This window comes from Prionailurus viverrinus, chromosome D1, assembly GCF_022837055.1.
Source record: "Prionailurus viverrinus isolate Anna chromosome D1, UM_Priviv_1.0, whole genome shotgun sequence".
In the NCBI taxonomy this organism is placed as follows: Eukaryota; Metazoa; Chordata; class Mammalia; order Carnivora; family Felidae; genus Prionailurus; species Prionailurus viverrinus.
The window spans coordinates 112,825,379-112,844,675 of NC_062570.1; the positions used below are offsets into that span (position 1 = coordinate 112,825,379).

The following is a 19,297-nucleotide window of genomic DNA, read 5'->3' on the forward strand; positions in this document are numbered from 1 at the left end:
AAACAATAAAAGAAGGAATCTTGGAACACTGGGAAGGAAAAAAGAACACAGTAAGGGAAAATAGGGGTAAATAAAATTGGCTTATCTTCTCCCCTCAAATTTCCTCAATTATGTTTAACAATTGAAGCAAAAATTATAATGCAATCTGATTTGGTTCTAAATGCACGTAGAGAAAATATTCAAGACATTTATATTATTATAAGTGGGGGAGGGTGAAGACACATAAAAGGAAGTAAGGTTCATATATTTCACTCAAACTGATATCACAGTAGATGGTGGTAAAATTATACATATAAAATATAATGCCTAATCACTTAGAAAGCTAAGCAAAGCCCAAAAACAATTATAGATAAATCCAATTGAAATGCTAAAAATATTCAAATAACCCACAAGAAGGCAGAAAAATGATAACAGATATGAAAAACAGAACAAACATAAAACAAAAAACAAAATGGCAGATGTAAGCCTTAACATAGCAATAATTGCATTAAAAGTAAACGTCAAAATATACCAGTTAAATGGCAGAGACTGGCCAAATGGACTAGATTTTATTTTATTTTTTTTTATTTGAACTTAAAAGATTTTAAAAGACCCAATTATATAAGGTCTACAAAAATTCTCTTTAAATAGCGACATAATTGGAATGAAAATAAAAGACATACGAACATTAACCACAGGAAGGTACACGTAGCTATATTAATATTAGATAAAGTAGACTTGGAACAAAAAACTACCAGAGAGGAACATTATAATTGACAAAAGGTCAATCCACCAAAAAGTATAGCAATCTTAAATGTATATGCACCAAACAACAGAGGAGAAAAATATATAAAGCAAAAACGTATAGAACTGAAAAGAAAAAGAGACAATTTCAGTTAGAGACTTTGATACTCCCATCTCAGCAACTGATAGAATTTAACTAGACAGAAAAGTCAGCAAGGAAGTGGAAGAGCTCAACAGATTCTGAGTGATATTCATGGAACATGCCATTCAATAACAACAGAATATACACTCTTTCAAGTGCTCCTGGAATATATACCAAGATAGAGCATATCTAGGGCCACAAAACAAATGCAACAAATTTAAAAGTGAACTCATACATAGTGTGTTCTCTGACCACAACAGATGCAAATTAGAAATCCATAACTAAAAGGTGACAGAAGTCTCCAATACTTTTAAATTAAAACAGCACACTTCTAAACAACCTATGCGTCAACGGAAGTTTCAAAGGAAACGTTTTTAATACATGGAATTGAATGAAACAAAAAATAAAATAAAATAAAATAAAATAAAATAAAATAAAATAAAATAAAATAAAATAAAATAAAATAAAATAATAAAACATTCCAAATTCTGTGAAACACAGCTAAAGCAATAATAAGACAAATTTAAAGCACTAAATGCATACATTAGGAAAGAAATAATAATCTCAAATTCTAAGTTCCCATCTCAAAAAGTGAATAAAAGGAGAGGAAAATAAATCCAAAGCAAGCAAAAGAAGGAAACAATAATCATAAAAGTGGGGGAAAAATAAAACTGAAAAGAGGAAAACAGTAGAGGAAATCAATAAAACAATGAGCTAGTTCTTTGTAAAAGTCAATAAAATTGACAAAACTAGCAAGACTGACAAATTAAAAAACAGAAACACTCATTACCAGTACCAGAAATAAAATGGAAGATATCATTATGGTCCCTGCAGCAGTCTTTATTATCAAAAAGATAATAAAGGAGTATATACATAGCTCTACACACATAAATTTGACAATCCAAAATAAACCAATTCTTCAAGAAATACAACCTATCTCAACTCATCCAAAATGAAGCAAGTAATCTGACTAGCCCTTGTAACTATTAAGAAAATCAAATTCATAATTTTAAAGCTCCCAGTTTCGGAAAAAACGATATATCTCCAAATGGTTTCACTGGAGAATTCTGTGAGTGTTTAAAGAAGAATTAATACCAATTCTACACATTCTCTTGCAGAAAATAGAATAGGAAGGAATAATTCCCAATATATTTTATGGAACAAGTATTATTACCTTGATACCAAAACCATATAAAGAGAGCACAAAAAAGAAAACCATAGGTTAATATCCCTCATGAATATCAATGTTAAAATCTCAAACAAAATTTTATCAAAGAGAATTCAGCAGTATATGAAAAGAATTATATCCCATGACCAACTGGGATTTACTGCAAGAATGTAAGGCTGGTTCAATTTTTTTTTTAATCAGTCTGTATAATACACTATGTATCAACAGGCTAAAGAAGAAAAATCATAGAATCATGTGAATAAATGCAGAAAAAAACATTTGACAAAATCCAATATTCATCTATGACAAAAACTCTCCCCCAAAATAGGAGGAGGGGAACTTCCTAACTTGATAAAGCACAATCTGCGAAAGTCCACCAACTGACATTATTCCAAACAGAAAAGACTAAATGCTTTCCCTCTGTGCTCAGCAACCAAGCAAGGAAGTCTGCTGTCTTTACTCTTATCAAACCTAGTGATAGACATTCTATAAAGTACAATAAGACAAGAAAGAAAACGAAAAGCAAACAGATGGAGAAGAAAGAATTAAAACTGTCCCCATCTACAGATGACAGGACTGGAGAAAATCCCAAGGAATCTACAAACAAAAACCTCCTAGAAATAATGAATGAGTTGAATAAAGTCATAAGATAGAAGAAAGTCAACATATAAAAGTCAATTGTATTCCCATATGCTAGCTGTAGACACCAAAATTTAAAATACAACACTGTCTATCACTGCTCAAAACTAATGAAATACTGAGGTGTAAATCTAACAAAACAGGTACAAGCCTTGTGTGCTAAAATCTACACAACACTGGGGAAAGAAATCAGAGGAGATCTGCAGAAGTGGAGAACATACCACGTTCATGGATTGGAAAACTCAACATAGTCAAGATGTCACTCTTCCCAAATCAACATACGGGTTGAATGCAATTCCAACCAAATTCTCAGCATGTTTTTGTAGAAACAGACAGTATTATCCTAAAATACACGGAAAGGCAAAGGAACTAGAATAACCAAAACAAACTTGAAAAAGAATAAAGTGAGAGAAGTCCGTCTACCCAATTTCAAGACTTACTCTGCAGGGACGGTGATCAGACGGTGTGGTTCTGGTGGAGGGATGGGCACACAGATCAACAGGACTCAACAGAGAGCCCAGAAACAGGCCCACAAACATGGCCAGCTGGTTCAGGACAAAGGTAAATAGCAATGAATAAGCAAAATAATCACCATAACCTTAGTTATACAAAAATGAACTCAAAATGGATCATGGACATAAATGCAAAACATGAAACTATCAAGCTTTCAGAAAAACACTTTCTCATAGGAGAAAAATCTTCAGGATCTAGGACGAGGCAACAAGTTCTCAGACGGGACGTCAGAAGCACAAGCCACACACAGAAAAATGGATGAACCGGACAAGCTTCTATCTGTGAGAGACCCATTATGCAGATGAAAATACAAATCACAGACTGGGAGGAAACACTCACAACCTGCGTAGCTAACAAAGGACTAGAGTCTTTACTAGAAGGAACTCCCAAAATGTAATGGTAAAAAGCTAAACAGTTCATTTAAAACATGAACAGAAAACATAAAGAGACACTTCGTGAGGAAGGAGAGCTAGACGTTGGATGACCACAGGGAAAGTCGCTTCAACGCTGTCACCACCGACGGGATGCGCGTCACAGCAGTGAGTACCTGTCAGAATGGCTAAAATAAAAACCAGTAACGCCAAACGCAGGTGACGCTTAAGAAACAGGGTCGCTTGCACGCTGCTGGTAGGGATGTCACACAGTGTGGCCTTTCAGGAAAAATGTAGCAGTTTCTTAAAAATCTAACTGTGCAACAACCCTGTGACCCAGAGTTTGCACTCGGGGCATTCATCCTACGGAAATGAAACACAAAACCCACACCCTAACATTCACGGCAGTTTTAGTCACAACAGCCAAACGCTGCCAACAACCCAGGCGTCCCTCAAAGGGCGAGCGGTCAACCATGCTGGTGCGAACATCCCACGGATGCTACTCAGCAAGAGGAGACACGTGGACACACACAACCGCCTCTACGGTTGTGCTGAGAGAGGAAAGCCCATCCCGAGAGGTGTGAGCTGTGTGAGTGCACTTTGCACACCTGTCAAAACAACAAAATGGCAGAGATGGAGAACAGAGCAGAGGTTGCGCGGGTGAGGAAGCTGGGGCGGCGAGGGCTCTGTGGCTACAAAGGGCTGCACAGGGGATGCTCGAGCTAACGGACATACTTCTATCTGGCCGCCCCGCTGCCCATGTCCTGGTTGTAAGAAGGCAGTGCAGTTTTGCAGGATTTTGCTATTGGGGTGAGCTGAGTGAAGACTATAGGGGGTTGGAGGGGACCGACGATCTCTGCGTTATGTCTTCCAATTCCAATTAGTTAAAACTAAGAAGGTTTATTAGGGGCGCCTAGGGGGCTCAGCCGGTTGAGCGTCCGACTTCGGCTCAGGTCACGATCTCGCAGTTGGTGAGTTCGAGCCCCGCGTCGGGCTCTGTGCTGACAGCTCAGAGCCTGGAGCCTGTCTCACATTCTTTCTGTCTGTCTGTCTCTCTCTCTCTCTCTCTCTCTCTGCCCCTCCCCCACTTGCATTCTGTCTGTCTCTCTCTCAAAAATAAACATTAAAATAAATAAAAACAAAAAGGTTTCTTTTTTTTTTAATGTTTACTTATTTTTGAGAGAGAGGGACAGACAGTGCAAGTGGGGAAGGGGCAGAGAGAGGGGGAGACACAGAATCTGAAGCAGGCTCCGGGATGTGAGTTGTCAGCACAGAGCCCGATGTGGGGCGCAAACCCACAAACTGTGAGATCGTGACCTGAGCTGAAGTCGGACGCTTAACCAACTGAGCCACCCAGGCGCCCCCAAGGCTTCTTATTTTTTAAAGTCCACGTGGAAAACAAAACAAATAAAAAAGCAAGTTAAAGAGCATTACCCTGTGGCCCAGGGCACATCATTCCACTCCCGGGCTATACCTAACACTGACAAAAACCGTATGTCCACACGAAAACTTGCACACCCGTGTTCACAGCGGTGTCGTTTGTAATGGGCGAAAAGTGGAAACAGCACAATGCCCAGCAACGGATGAACGGGTGAACCAGGTGTGGTCCATGCACGCGTTCACGGCTGAACACGGTTCAGCCAGGATAAGGCAGGAAGCACCAGCGCCCGCCGCAGCATGGACGGCCCCTGAACACATGATGCTCAGCGAAAGCAGCCGGTCACAAATGACCCCGTGTCACAAGGTTCCAGTTACAGGAAGCGCTCAGAACGGGCAAATCCATGGAGACAGAAAGCAGCTTAGCGGTTTCGAGGGCTGGGGAGGGGAGGGGGGACGCCGGCTCGCTTTCAGGGGGATGAAAATGTCACAGAATAGATTTTGGTGATGGCCGTACAACCCTGTGACGATACCAAAAAACAAACCAAAACAAAACAAAAGCACGCCACTGCATTGCACACTTTCGAGGGGAATTGTACGGTCTACGAAATACCTCCCAATAACCCGTTGGAGACAAGAAACCGCTGACTGGGTTGCAGGAAATTTTAAAAGCCTTCATTTCAGAGCGATCCTCGCTGTGCCCCGCAGACTAAGTAAATTATTGAACTATTTAAAAATGTTAGCCTTCTGCTGTCTGCGTCTATTTTTAGAAGTGCTCATCATTTCTAGGGAGATTGAAATCGTAATTGCAAGGCGTCCTGAAGGAGCCCTGCAGCCCCCTCCAAGGGAGATGGCTTGTGCGAAAAGCAGGATGGGGCAGGAAGGTCGCCGTGGGCCGGGTGTCACCCACACACACGGCTGCCACCCGCCCCCCCCACGTCCACAAAATGCTCCTGATTCTCCTGAGCCTCCAGCTCAGACAACAGGGCAGGTCACCCGGCTTAGTAACGGTTACCCTGTAAAATTATTCAGGTGCAAAGTTAAAATATTAATTACACCTGCACGGGGACCAGTCGGAGCGCGAAACCCAACCTGGCAGGCGGGTGGTGTGCGTGTGATCCTCGCGATCCACGGGCGACAATAACGGAGTGGCGGGGAGGGATAACAGACGGCTACCACCAACCCGCACGGGGGTCCCCGAACCACAAACCCGCACGGGGGTCTCTGAACCACAAACCCACATGGGGTCACCCCCACAACACGCACGGGGGTCCCCGAACCACCAACCCAGAATGGGGGTCTCTGAACCACAAACCCGCACGGGGGTCTCTGAACCACAAACCCGCACAGGGTCCCCGAACCACAAACCCGCACGGGGGTCCCCGAACCACAACATGCACAGGGCTCCCTGAACCACAAACCCGCACAGGGATCCCCGAACCACAAACCCGCACGGGGGTCCCCGAACCACAACATGCACAGGGCTCCCTGAACCACAAACCCGCACAAGGATCCCCGAACCACAAACCCGCACGGGGGTCCCTGAACCGCAACATGCACAGGGCTCCCTGAACCACAAACCCGCACAGGGGTCCCCGAACCACAAACCCGCACGGGGGTCCCCGAACCACAACATGCACAGGGCTCCCTGAAACACAAACCCACAGGGGGTCACCCCCACAACATGCACAGGGGGGTCCCCGAACCACCAACCCAGAATGGGGGTCCCCGAACCACAACATGCACAGGGCTCCCTGAACCACAAACCCACAGGGGGTCACCCCCACAACACGCACAGGGGGTCCCCGAACCACAACCCGCACGGGGTCCCTGAACCACAAACCCACACGGGGGTCCCCGAACCACAACATGCACAGGGCTCCCTGAACCACAAACCCACATGGGGTCACCCCCACAACACGCATGGGGGTCCCTGAACCACCAATCCAGAATTGGGGTCTCTGAACCACAAACCCACAGGGAGTCACCCCCACAACACGCATGGGGGGTCTCCGAACCACAAACCCGCACGGGGGTCCCCGAACCACAAACCCACAGGGGGTCACCCCCACAACACGCACAGGTAGGTCCCCGAACCACAACATGCACAGGGCTCCCTGAACCACAAACCCACAGGCGGTTACCCCCACAACCCACACAGGGGTCCCCGAACCACCAACCCAGAATGGGGGTCTCTGAATCACAAACCCACAGGGGGTCACCCCCACAACATGCACGGGGGTCCCTGAACCACCAACCCGGCATGGGGGTCTCTGAACCACAAACCCACAGGGAGGGGGTTACCCCCACAACACGCACGGGGGTCCCCGAACCACAAACCCGCACGGGGGTCCCCAAACCACAACCCGCACGGGGGTCTCTGAACCACAAACCCGCACAGGGGTCCCCAAACCACAACATGCACAGGGCTCCCTGAACCACAAACCCACATGGGGTCACCCCCACAACATGCACGGGGGTCCCTGAACCACCAACCCGGCATGGGGGTCTCTGAACCACAAACCCGCACAGGGGTCCCCGAACCACAACATGCACAGGGCTCCCTGAACCACAAACCCGCACAGGGGTCCCCGAACCACAAAATGCACAGGGCTCCCTGAAACACAAACCCACAGGGGGTCACCCCCACAACACGCATGGGGGTCCCCAAACCACAAACCCACAGGGGGTCACCCCCACAACATGCACAGGGGGGTCCCCGAACCACCAACCCAGAATGGGGGTCCCCGAACCACAACATGCACAGGGCTCCCTGAACCACAAACCCACAGGGGGTCACCCCCACAACACGCACAGGGGGTCCCCGAACCACAACCCGCACGGGGTCCCTGAACCACCAACCCGCACGGGGGTCCCTGAACCACAAACCCACACGGGGGTCCCCGAACCACAACATGCACAGGGCTCCCTGAACCACAAACCCACATGGGGTCACCCCCACAACATGCACGGGGGTCCCTGAACCACCAACCCGGCATGGGGGTCTCTGAACCACAAACCCGCACAGGGGTCCCCGAACCACAACATGCACAGGGCTCCCTGAACCACAAACCCGCACAGGGGTCCCCGAACCACAAAATGCACAGGGCTCCCTGAAACACAAACCCACAGGGGGTCACCCCCACAACACGCATGGGGGTCCCCAAACCACAAACCCACAGGGGGTCACCCCCACAACATGCACAGGGGGGTCCCCGAACCACCAACCCAGAATGGGGGTCCCCGAACCACAACATGCACAGGGCTCCCTGAACCACAAACCCACAGGGGGTCACCCCCACAACACGCACAGGGGGTCCCCGAACCACAACCCGCACGGGGTCCCTGAACCACCAACCCGCACGGGGGTCCCTGAACCACAAACCCACACGGGGGTCCCCGAACCACAACATGCACAGGGCTCCCTGAAACACAAACCCACATGGGGTCACCCCCACAACACGCATGGGGGTCCCTGAACCACCAATCCAGAATTGGGGTCTCTGAACCACAAACCCACAGGGGGTCACCCCCACAACACGCACAGGGAGGTCCCTGAACCACCAACCCGGCATGGGGGTCCCCAAACCACAACATGCACAGGGCTCCCTGAACCACAAACCCACAGGCGGTTACCCCCACAACCCGCATGGGGGTCCCCGAACCATAAGCCACACAGGGGTCCCCAACCACAAACCCACAGGGGATCACCCCCACAACACGCACAGGGGGTCCCCAAACCACCAACCCGCACGGGGTCCCTGAACCACCAACCCGGCACGGGGGTTCCTTCTCAGGTACTCAGCCCCTCCTCGCTGTAACTTCCACCAGGCAAAGTCCTCTCCCAAGGACCCTGGACTTGGTCATTCCGCTCACTTTGGACAAATCAGCAAGCACAAAGGACCACAGAAATTCGATGCAGGAGGCCATCACATCAGGGGACGCATGTGTCCAGACGCCGAAGAGAAGGCAACGCTCCACACCTGGGCATCACCCTGGACGGACCGAGCACCGGGCCGGGCACACTCGAGTCAGATCCGCTCTGCCGCACGAGCCCTGGGCTGACCGGTCCTCACAGCTGGTCCCTTCTCTCGACCACAAAATGAGTCATTTGCACCGTGGCTGTCTTGAGTTCTAAAGGAGAGAAGGCAGCCGAGTATCGAAGCTGCTTTTAAAGCAACTGCAAACTCAGGGTGGACTTAGGGCCCGGACCGACAGACCAACAGGAGAGGAAAGAGAGCCCTAAACCAGTCCCCAAACAAGCTTGGGGGCTCCGCCCTTGACAAGAGGGAGGGACAAACCAATCAGGGGCTGGGGCGGGCCATTTTCTGGAGAAAGAGACAGATGGGGTCAATAGAAGAAAAGCAAATGAGGGCCACCTGGGTGGCTCAGTCACCTCCGATTTCGGCTCAGGGCATGATCTCGCGGTCCGTGGGTTCGAGCCCCGCGTTGGGCTCTGTGCTGACAGCTCGGAGCCTGGAGCCTGCTTCGGATTCTGTCTCCCTCTCCCTCTGCCCCTCAACCACTCATGCTCTGTCTCTGTCTCTCTCCAAAATGAATAAACATTAAAAAAAAAAGAAAATGGAATCCAGGAAATTCAGGCTCAGAAAGCCGAGTGGCCCGTGAACCAGGAGATATTCAGTGGAGCGAAGGAAATGCAAATGAACCGGGTGCCTGTTCCCGCCCATCGGGTGGGCATCAGCGAGACGGCACCAGGGTCAAGTCTCCTCGAGGACTGGACGGCTCTCACACTGTGACGATGGCACTGCAGCTGGGCACAGCCCCTGTGGAGAGCAATCAGTTGGGAGGAGAGGATCCGAGAAGGCGGGACCCGTGTACCCCAGGCCACAGAGGCCAACACCTGTCCCCTAAGGACAGACCCTAAGAAAGAGCCATCCTGGCCAAGGATGTTCTCTGCAGCACAGCCTGAAAGACAAACGGCAAACAGCCTGGAGTCCCCAGGAGAAGACCAGAGACCTGGGGTCCGCCGTCCCACGAAATACGACACAGCCGCTAAAATGTGCAAACTAGAGCAACGTGATGAGGTGGGATTTTTTTTTTTTTCAAGTAGCTATGAATCCCGATGCCACCAAGACAAAGCTTCCAGGGAGCAGACAGTGCCTTAGCCCGCCTCCCCCCGTCCCCCACCCCACACGGGTGCCTGGGTCCCCCTGGACGAGCTAACATGTCCCAATGTTGGCGAGATAAGTAAACACCACATTGCTCAACCAGCCGGTGTTTCGGGTCATGAGGCAACCAGAGAGCAGCCGATTAGTTAATGAGCTACTTTCTGCGGGAGACGTTCTTTCCCCTTCTCTGTGTGACACAGCCCTCGGTCCTGCCCTGAAGTGGACTGAACCCACAAAACGGAGACACCAGGCTCCCAGGAAGAAGCACCTTTCCATCTCGGGGACACCGCGAGCGTACTGCACAATTTCCCCAACATACGGGGTCACCCCTGCTCTGTCCCCAGACCTGAGAAGAAAAGTGGGCCCCTTTCCACTGGGTGGGCAAAGCCGGCAGGAGAGTCTCAGCTTTGGAACCCCGAGACCAGGTGGGCTTTGGGTTGGTCACTGCTTTAAAACGTGCTTTTTGAACACAGGGACTTGAACAGGAACCTGCACACCCACGGTCACAGCAGCGTCATTCACGACGGCCAAAAGGTGGGAGCACCCAAGTGTCCATCCACAGAGAAATGGGAAAACAGGGCATGGTCCATCCACACAACGGAGTAATATTCAGCCCTGACAAGGGTGACACCTGCCACAACGTGGTTGGACCCGGGGGACGTGATGCTCAGTGAAACAGGCCAGACACAGACCAAGGACAGACAGGACAGACAAGGACAGACACTGTGTGACCCACCCACACGAGGTCCCTGGAGTCTCCAGATTCCCGGAGCCAGAAGGGTGGACGGTGGGCGCCGGGGCTGGGGGAGGAGGTGGGCGTCCATGTTTTACGGGAACAGGTTCCATTTGGAAAGATGGAAAGTTCTGGAGACACATGGTGGGGAGGGCTGCACAACAGCATGAATGTGCTTAGAGCCACCGAGCTGCAACTTAAAACAATGGTTACGATGGTAAAATTTATGTTATGTATATGTTACCACCGCTCACAAAGCATTAAATGCACAATAGTGTTTTCACGTCAATCTCTGTTAAATTCTCACAGGACATACCATGTCCTGATTCCCCCCATCTCCCTCCAGTCTTTGCCCAAGTGCCACCTTCTCAGGGAGGCCCGCCCTGACTGCCCTACTGAAGACTGCAACCATCCCTCTCACAGCCCCCTAAGCAAGCTCTCCTTTATTCTGAGACGGCCTCGAGGCTCCTATATTATCTCCCTCACTCAGTGTTTGTTTCCCCTGGCTCGAATGCTGGCCGTCCAGGGCAGGAATAGGTGTCTCTGGTTTACTGTTTTACCCCAAGAGTCTAGCTAGAACCATCAGACACGTTTAGGAGACGCTCCATCCCAGGACAGCAGAACCCACGTTCTTCTCAAGTGCGCACGGAACACTGTTCGGGATGGGTCACGTGCTAAGCCGTAAAAGAGCCTCCATAAACGCAACAAGGATTCAGTCATGCAAAGGATGTTCTCTGACCACAACCGAATGAAACTGTTAAGTCGATAAGAGAAAAAAAAAATAGAAATTTATGAATATGTGGAAATTGAACACCACCTGTCTAAATGACCAACGGGTCAGAAAATAAATCAGAGGGAAACTGGAAAATACTAAGAAGAAAGAAAAAGAAGCCAGAAAAATTTTGAAATGAGTGAAAAAGACCAAATATATCAAAACTTGAGAGATGCAGCAAAAACAGTCCTCAGAAGGAGATTTTCAGTTGTAAATGTCTATAATAAAAAGAACAAAGATCTCAACTCAATAACCTATCCTCCCCCCTGTGGAAAAAGCACATAAACTAAAGCCAAGTGATCTGAGGGAGGAAAGAATAAAAAAGCGCAAAATGAATGTAAAAGGGAAGAGAAAAATCAATGAAACCAACAACATGGCTCTTTGAAAAGATGGGTAAAATTGGCAAACTGTTAGCTAGACTGATCAAGAAAAAAAGCGGGGGTGGGGGGCAAACACTCAAATTAGCAGACTCAGAAATGAAAGAGAGCACATTTCTGCCAACCTCACAGAAATAAAAAGGACAATAAGGCAACACTATATACAACTGCACACAAAAATGGACAGATTTCGGTGAGACACAAAGTAACCAACATGACGCAGGAAGAAACAGAAGACTTGAAACATACCTATAACAAGTAGAGACTGTATTAAAACCACACACACACACACACACACACACACACACACGCACACACAAAAAGCACCAGGCCCAGATGGCTTCACTGGTGAATTCCACCAAACATTGAAGGAAGAATTAAATATAGTTCATCACAAACATTTCCAAAAAGGTAGAAGAGAACACTTTACAACTCATTTTATGAGGCCAATATTACCATGGCACCATCACAAGAAAACGACGAACCAATATCTCTTCTGCATATACATGCAAAGTGCTGAAAATCCTAGCAAACTGAATCCAGCTGCAGATGAAAAGGATTATAAACTATGAGTAAATGGGATTGGTCCCGAGAATTGCCAAGTTGGCATACCATCCAAAAATCAATTCATGCAATGCACCATATTAACAGAAGAAAAGACAAAAAGGAGCTAATCATCTCAACAGATGCAGAAGAGGCACTTGGCAAAATCCAGCACTGCTCTGTGACAAAAACACTCAACAAACTAAGAATGCCAGTGACCTTCCTCAACCTGATAAAGGGCACCTACAAGACACCCACGGCCAACACCGCACGTAATGGCGAAAGACTAGGTGCTTCCTCCTCACATCAGAAGCAAGACACCAACGTCCTTTCTGGCTACGTCTACTCAACCTTCTGCTGGAGCGTCCAGGCAGGGCAATTAGACAAGACAATGAAATAAAGGCACCCAGGTTGGAGAAGAAGAAATAAAATTGTTGTTACCCACAGATGACATAAACTCGTGTGTAGAAAATCCTACAGAATCCACTAAAAAAGGAACAGGACAGGGACGTCCACTCTTGCCACTGTTATTCAACGTAGTGTTGGAAATCATAGCCTCAGCAATCAGACAACACAAAGGAATAAACAGCATCCGAATTGGCCAGGAGGAAGTCAAACTTGCAGATAACACAATACTCTGTATGGAACACCCAAAAGATTCCACCAAAAACCTGCTAGAACTGATCCATGAAATCAGCGAAGTTGCAGGATATAAAATCAATGCACAGAAATCGGGTGCATTCCAATACACCAATAATGAGTCAACAGAAAGAGAAGTCAAGAAATCGATCCCATTTACAATTGCACCCAAAACCATAAAATACCAAGGAATAAACCTAAGGAGGTGAAAAATACACACCTGAAAACTATAGAAAGCTTATGAAAGAAATTGAAGAAGATACAAAAAAATGGAAAAATATTCCATGCTCCTGGATTAAAGAATATTGTGAAAATGTCAATACTACCCAGAACAATCCTTATCAAAATAACACCAGCATTCTTGAGAGCTAGAACAAACAATCCTAAAATTTGTATGGAACCACAAAGACCTCTTATAGACAAAGTAATGTTGAAAAAGAAAACCAAAGCAGGAGGCATCACAAGCCCGGACTTCAAGCTATACTACAAAGCAGTAATCATCAAGACAGTATGGTTCTGGCACAAGAACAGACACTCAGATCAATGGAACACGATAGAGAACCCAGAAATGGGCCCACAAATGTATGGCCAACTAATCTTTGACAAAGCAGGAAAGGATATCCAATGGAATAAAGACACTCTCTTCAGCAAGTGGTGCTGGGAAAACTGAACAGCGACATGCAGAAGAATGAACCCGGACCACTTTCTTACACCAGACACAAAAATAAACTCAAAATAGATCAAAGTCCTAAGTGTAAGACAGGAAGCCATCAAAATCCTCGAGAAGAAAGCAGGCGAAAACCTCTTTGACCTTGGACACAGCAACTTCTTCCTCAACACATCTCCGGAGGCAAGGGAAACCAAAGCAAAAATGAACTATTGGGACCTCAGCAAAGGAAACAATCAGCAAAACTAAAAGGCAACCAACTGAATGGGAGAAGATATTTGCAAACAACATATCAGATAAAGGGTTAGTATCCAAAATCTATAAAAAACTTCGCAAACTCAACACCCAAAAAACCAAATAATCCAGTGAAGAAATGGGCAAAAGACATGAATAGACACTTCTCCAAAGAAGACCTCCAGATGGCCGACCGACACATGAAAAGATGCTCCACATCACTCATCACCAGGGAAACACAAATCAAAACAGTGAGACACCACCTCACACCGGTCAGAACGGCTCACATGAGCAACTCAGGCAACGACAGATGTTGGCAAGGATGCGGAGAAGGAGGAACTCTTTTGCATTATTGGTGGATATGCAAGCTGGTGCAGCCACTCTGGAAAACAGTATGGAGGGTCCTCAAAAAATTAAAAATAGAACTACCCTACAACCCAGCAATTGCACTACTAGGTACTTATCCAAGAGTTACAGGTGTGCTGTTTCGAAGGGACACATGCACCCCCATGTTTATAGCAGCCCTATCGACAATAGCCAAAGTACGGAAAGAGCCCAAATGTCAACTGACAGATGAATGGATAAAGAAGATGTGGGATATATATACAATGGAGTACTACTCGGCAATCAAAAAGAATGAAATCTTGCCATTTGCAACTACGTGCATGGAACTGGAGGGTATTATGCTAAGCGAAATTAGTCAGTCGGACGTTAGTCAGTCGGATATTAGTCAGAAAGACAAATATCATATGACTTCACTCATACGAGGACTTTAAGACACAGAACACATGAACACAAGGGAAGGGAAGCAACAATAATATAAAAACAGGGAGGGGGACAAAACATAAGAGACTCTTAAACATGGAGAACAAATGGAGGATTGCTGGAGGGGTTTGGGTGGGGGGAGGGGCCATTAAGGAAGACACTTGTTGGGAGGAACACTTGGGTGTTATACGTAGGGGATGAGTCACTAGAGCCTTCTCTTGAAATCATAGTTGCACTATAGGCTAATTAACTTGGATGTAAATTTAAAAATAAATGTGCATAATAAATACACATGTTTAATACAATCAAAAAAAAGAATCCACTAAAAAATGATTAGAACAAACATGATCGTCAAGACTACAGAATATATGATCGATATACAAAAAAATGAATAGTATCTCTACAAACTAACAATGAACTATTTGAAAATAAAGTTAAGAAAACAATTTCACTTATGATGATACTAAAAAGGATTAAAGTCTTAGGCACAAATTTAACACAAGAAATGGAAAATTTGTACTCTGGAAACTAGAAAACATTTCTGAAAGAAACAAAAGACCTCACTGATTACAAAAACATCTAATGCTCATGGGTCAGAAGACTTCATATCGTTAAAATGGCAATACTTTCCGAAATGAGCTACAGACTCAACACGATCCCTGTCGAATCCCAGCTGGCTTCTTGGCAGAAGTTGATACGCTGATCCTAAACTCATATAAAAATTCAAGGGACCCAGAATAGCCAAACCAACGTTGAAAAGGAAAAAAAAAAAAACACCAGGTTGGAGGACTCACCCTTCCTGATTTTTTTTTTTTTTTTCAACGTTTATTTATTTTTGGGACAGAGAGAGACAGAGCATGAACGGGGGAGGGGCAGAGAGAGAGGGAGACACAGAATCGGAAACAGGCTCCAGGCTCTGAGCCATCAGCCCAGAGCCCGACGCGGGGCTCGAACTCACGGACCGCGAGATCGTGACCTGGCTGAAGTCGGACGCTTAACCGACTGCGCCACCCAGGCGCCCCAACCCTTCCTGATTTTAAAACTTACTACTGGGGGGTGGGAGGGTGGGGAGGGTGGGGGGTGGGTATTGAGGAGGGCACCTTTTGGGATGAGCAGTGGGTGTTGTATGGAAACCAATCTGACAGTAAATTTCATATCTTGAAAAAAAAAAAAAACTTACTACAAAGCAACAGTAAGCAACACGGTGTCATACTGGAGTAAGAATGGATATATAGACCAAAGGAAGAGACTTGAAAGTCCAGAAATGCTGCCATGATTTTTGTGGCCAAATGATTTTCAACCAGAGTGCCCAGGCAATTCAATCGGAAAGTATCATCTTTTCAACAAATGGTCCTGGGACAGCTGGACATCCACATGCAAAAGAATGAAGTTGGACCCCTTCCTCACACCATATACCGAAATTAACTCAAAATGGATCATATGCCTAAATGCAAGAGTTAACAGGATGAAATTCTTAGGAGAAAACACCCACATACATCTTCAGGGCCTCAGGTTAGGCAAATCCTTCCTAGACGCGGCACTAAAAGTTCACAAGTAACAAAAATAAAAACAGATGGTCTCCATCAAGATGCAAGATGTTCATACCTTATCTTTTTTTTTTAAGTTTATCTATTTGGAGAGAGACAGCAAGAGCGAGAACGGGGTAGCGGCCGAGAGAGAGGGGGAGAGAGAGAGAATCCCAAGCAGGTTCCCCACTGTCAGCACAGAGCCCCACACGGGGCTCAACCTCGTGAACCGCAAGATCATGACCTGAGCCGATATCAAGAGGGAGACACCGACCGACGGAGCCCCCAGGCGCCCCCAAATTTTATACTTTAAAGAACGCTATCAACCAGAGAATGGGACAAATTATCATCAAGATGGCACTCGTACAACTTGATAATAAAAGGACTAAAAAAAAAATTAAAAAGTGAGCAAAGGTTTGGCATAGGCATGTCGCCAAGCAAGGTATACAAATGGCCAAGGAGCACGCAAGGCACTCCCATCATTCGTCAGGAGACAGACGCAACTTAAAAAAACAGCCGGATGCCACCCCACGCCCTCTGTAGCAACCACAACCAAGAAGACAGGTAATAGCAGGGACTGGTGAGGAGGTGTGGGCAAGGGGCACCCTCACCCACTGGTTGGAACGCAGAGCGGCCCACCCACTCTGGGACACAGTCTGGCAGGTCCCCGGAGGGGCAAGCATCAGGTTACGACGTGACCCGGTGTTCCCACTTCTGGGTAAACACCCGAGAGCAACGCACCCACACGCTCCTGTGCCGATTGGAAACGGCCAAAGTGCAGAAACCACCCGTCTGCCCGTCAGCTGCCCTCCGGGTAACACCACCATCCCAGCTGTGAGGGAAGAAGCAGGGAACACCCGCTCAAGACACGTTCGGCCCCCGGCACAGATTCCGCTGAAAAAGGCCTGCCTGTTATTTAGAGTCGAGAGGAGCTGCTGAAATTTGCAAAAGAGGGTATGAGGCCCGACACCCCGGCCCGGCCCAGGCCTGTTCAGCCACAAAGCACCGTAGGGTTTAAGCAGGAACAAACCAAGACCCAGAGCCAGAACTCAAGCCATGCTGAACCCCAACACACACAGGACCCAGGACCCAGTCCCCAGTTCCGCCTCCTCGAATGTCATAAATACGGGCAGGGGGCGCAGACAGACTCTCAGAGCCCTACTGCCCAGAGGGGCCAGGGGCGAAGGAGGGACAAAAGTCAGGCGCTCAGTTACTCAGTGACAAAGGCCCACTTCAGGGACTCATGGGTTCAGCAAGCATCTATCCCGGCTTGGGAGGAGTGGGGGCGGGATGGGGGCGGGGAGGGGGCAGGGGCCCTGTCTGCAGTGTGTTTCATCTCACTTTAAAAAGCTGCCTTTGCCGTCCCCACCTCACCTGTCCCAACACCAGGCAGAGCTGAGTAGGGAAGCCAAGTGTGAGACCCTCCCCCAGGCCCGGGAGAAAGCGCCCTTATCCACCATCACCCAGGGGCAACCCCCGGCCCCCCGTGCCTGGGCCTCCGCTGAAAACCTGGGCGTGAGTTCAGGCCCCACATCGGGCTCTGTGCTGCCGGCTCGGAGCCTGGAGCCTGCTTCGGATTCTGTGTCTCCCTCTCTCTCTAGCCTTCCCCCACTCATTCTCTCTCTCTCTCTCTCTCTCTCAAAACTAAGTAATAAACATTAAAAAATTTTTTAAGATAAAGGGCCTCACCCCATCAGACCCCAGCGGTGGATGGAGCCAGCTGCCTGCCTCCCCTGAGCCTGTGTCCCACTTCCCTAACTCTGCGTCCTCGGGGGCCTGTTCCTCGGGGGAGGGGACCCCCCGATGACCCTCTGCAGCCCCCAATGAAACGTCACAGATGCATCCTAAATGACAAGAAAAGGGACAGATGTTGCTGGAAACATCCACCCGACTACAGGGCAAAGCCAGTGTTCAAACCCACATCCCGTCCAGGTTGCGGGTGCCAGGCTTCTTCCAGAGGTCCCCGGTGTGCAGTCCAGGGGACCCCAGGGGTTCCCTGAGTCCGTTTCAGGCCTCTGTGAAGTCAAACCGCGCTCACAGAAACACTAGGGCATAAGCTGTTTTCCCCTCACACTCCTCCCTGGTGTCCAGAGGGGTTTTCCAGAAACCGCACACATGCAGCGTGACAACAGGTTCAGTGCAGAGCAGACACAAGGACCCAGCTGTCCTGTGCTAAACCAGACACTGAAGGGACTCTGCAAACACGAGACCCATGGCCCGGTTCTCCCTGAAGTTTGTCCTGTTTTGGAAATAGCTGGTTTTCATAAAAACGTGATTGACATTCACATACATGGGTTTCTTATTGTCTTTTTGAGGCGGTCTTATGTAGGTATTTCTACTTCTCTTTTTAAGTTTCTAATGGGATGGGGCGCCTGGGTGGCTCGGTCGGTTAAGCATCCGACTTCGGCTCAGGTCATGATCTCGCGGTTCGCAAGTTCGAGCCCCGCGTCGGGCTCGTGCTGACAGCTCAGAGCCTGGAACCTGCTTCGGATTCTGTGTCTCCCTCTCTCTCTGCTCCTCCCCTGCTCATGCTCTGTCTCTCTCTGTCTCAAAAATAAATAAACGTTAAAAAAAAAAAAAAGTTTCTAATGGGATACATAGCAGGAGCTACAAGGCACAGAAGCAAAAAGCTTCCTGGGGTCCTTAAAAACTCTTTAAGAGGGTGATGAGGGAGCGTGGGGCGGGCTGAGGGACCAAATACGGGCTGGCAACCCCCCCTCCCCCCACCGTGGAATATGTGTTTTATTAAATGGTAATAAATGGTGTTTCCCTAGCAACAGCCAGCCCCTCAAGGTCCTGGAAACCTTGCTTCCAAAATTCCTTAGGGACTTACCCTATCCCTGACCTCCTGCCAACCTGAGGGGCTGTAATGAGTCACCCATCCGGACCCCAGTGCAGCTCTCCCTGCCCACGGGTCCTGTCCCCGCACTTTAATAAAATCACTTTTTTGCACCAAAGATGTCTTCAAGATTTCTTTCT

General features: G+C 47.9%; 1 protein-coding gene across 9 annotated transcripts in view; it reads right to left on the minus strand.

Annotated features, from left to right (window-relative positions):
- The window catches only part of SHANK2 (SH3 and multiple ankyrin repeat domains 2), a 516,273-nt gene that overhangs the window by 489,476 nt on the left and 7,500 nt on the right, over nt 1–19,297 (minus strand). The window contains exon 1 of one of the 9 annotated variants that reach the window (XM_047877831.1): nt 8,708–9,088. The exons of the other annotated variants lie outside the window; for them this stretch is intronic. The gene's annotated coding sequence lies outside the window, so the exon portion shown is untranslated. Of the gene's footprint in view, nt 1–8,707; nt 9,089–19,297 lie in introns of those variants that run through there. 9 annotated transcript variants of the gene reach the window in all.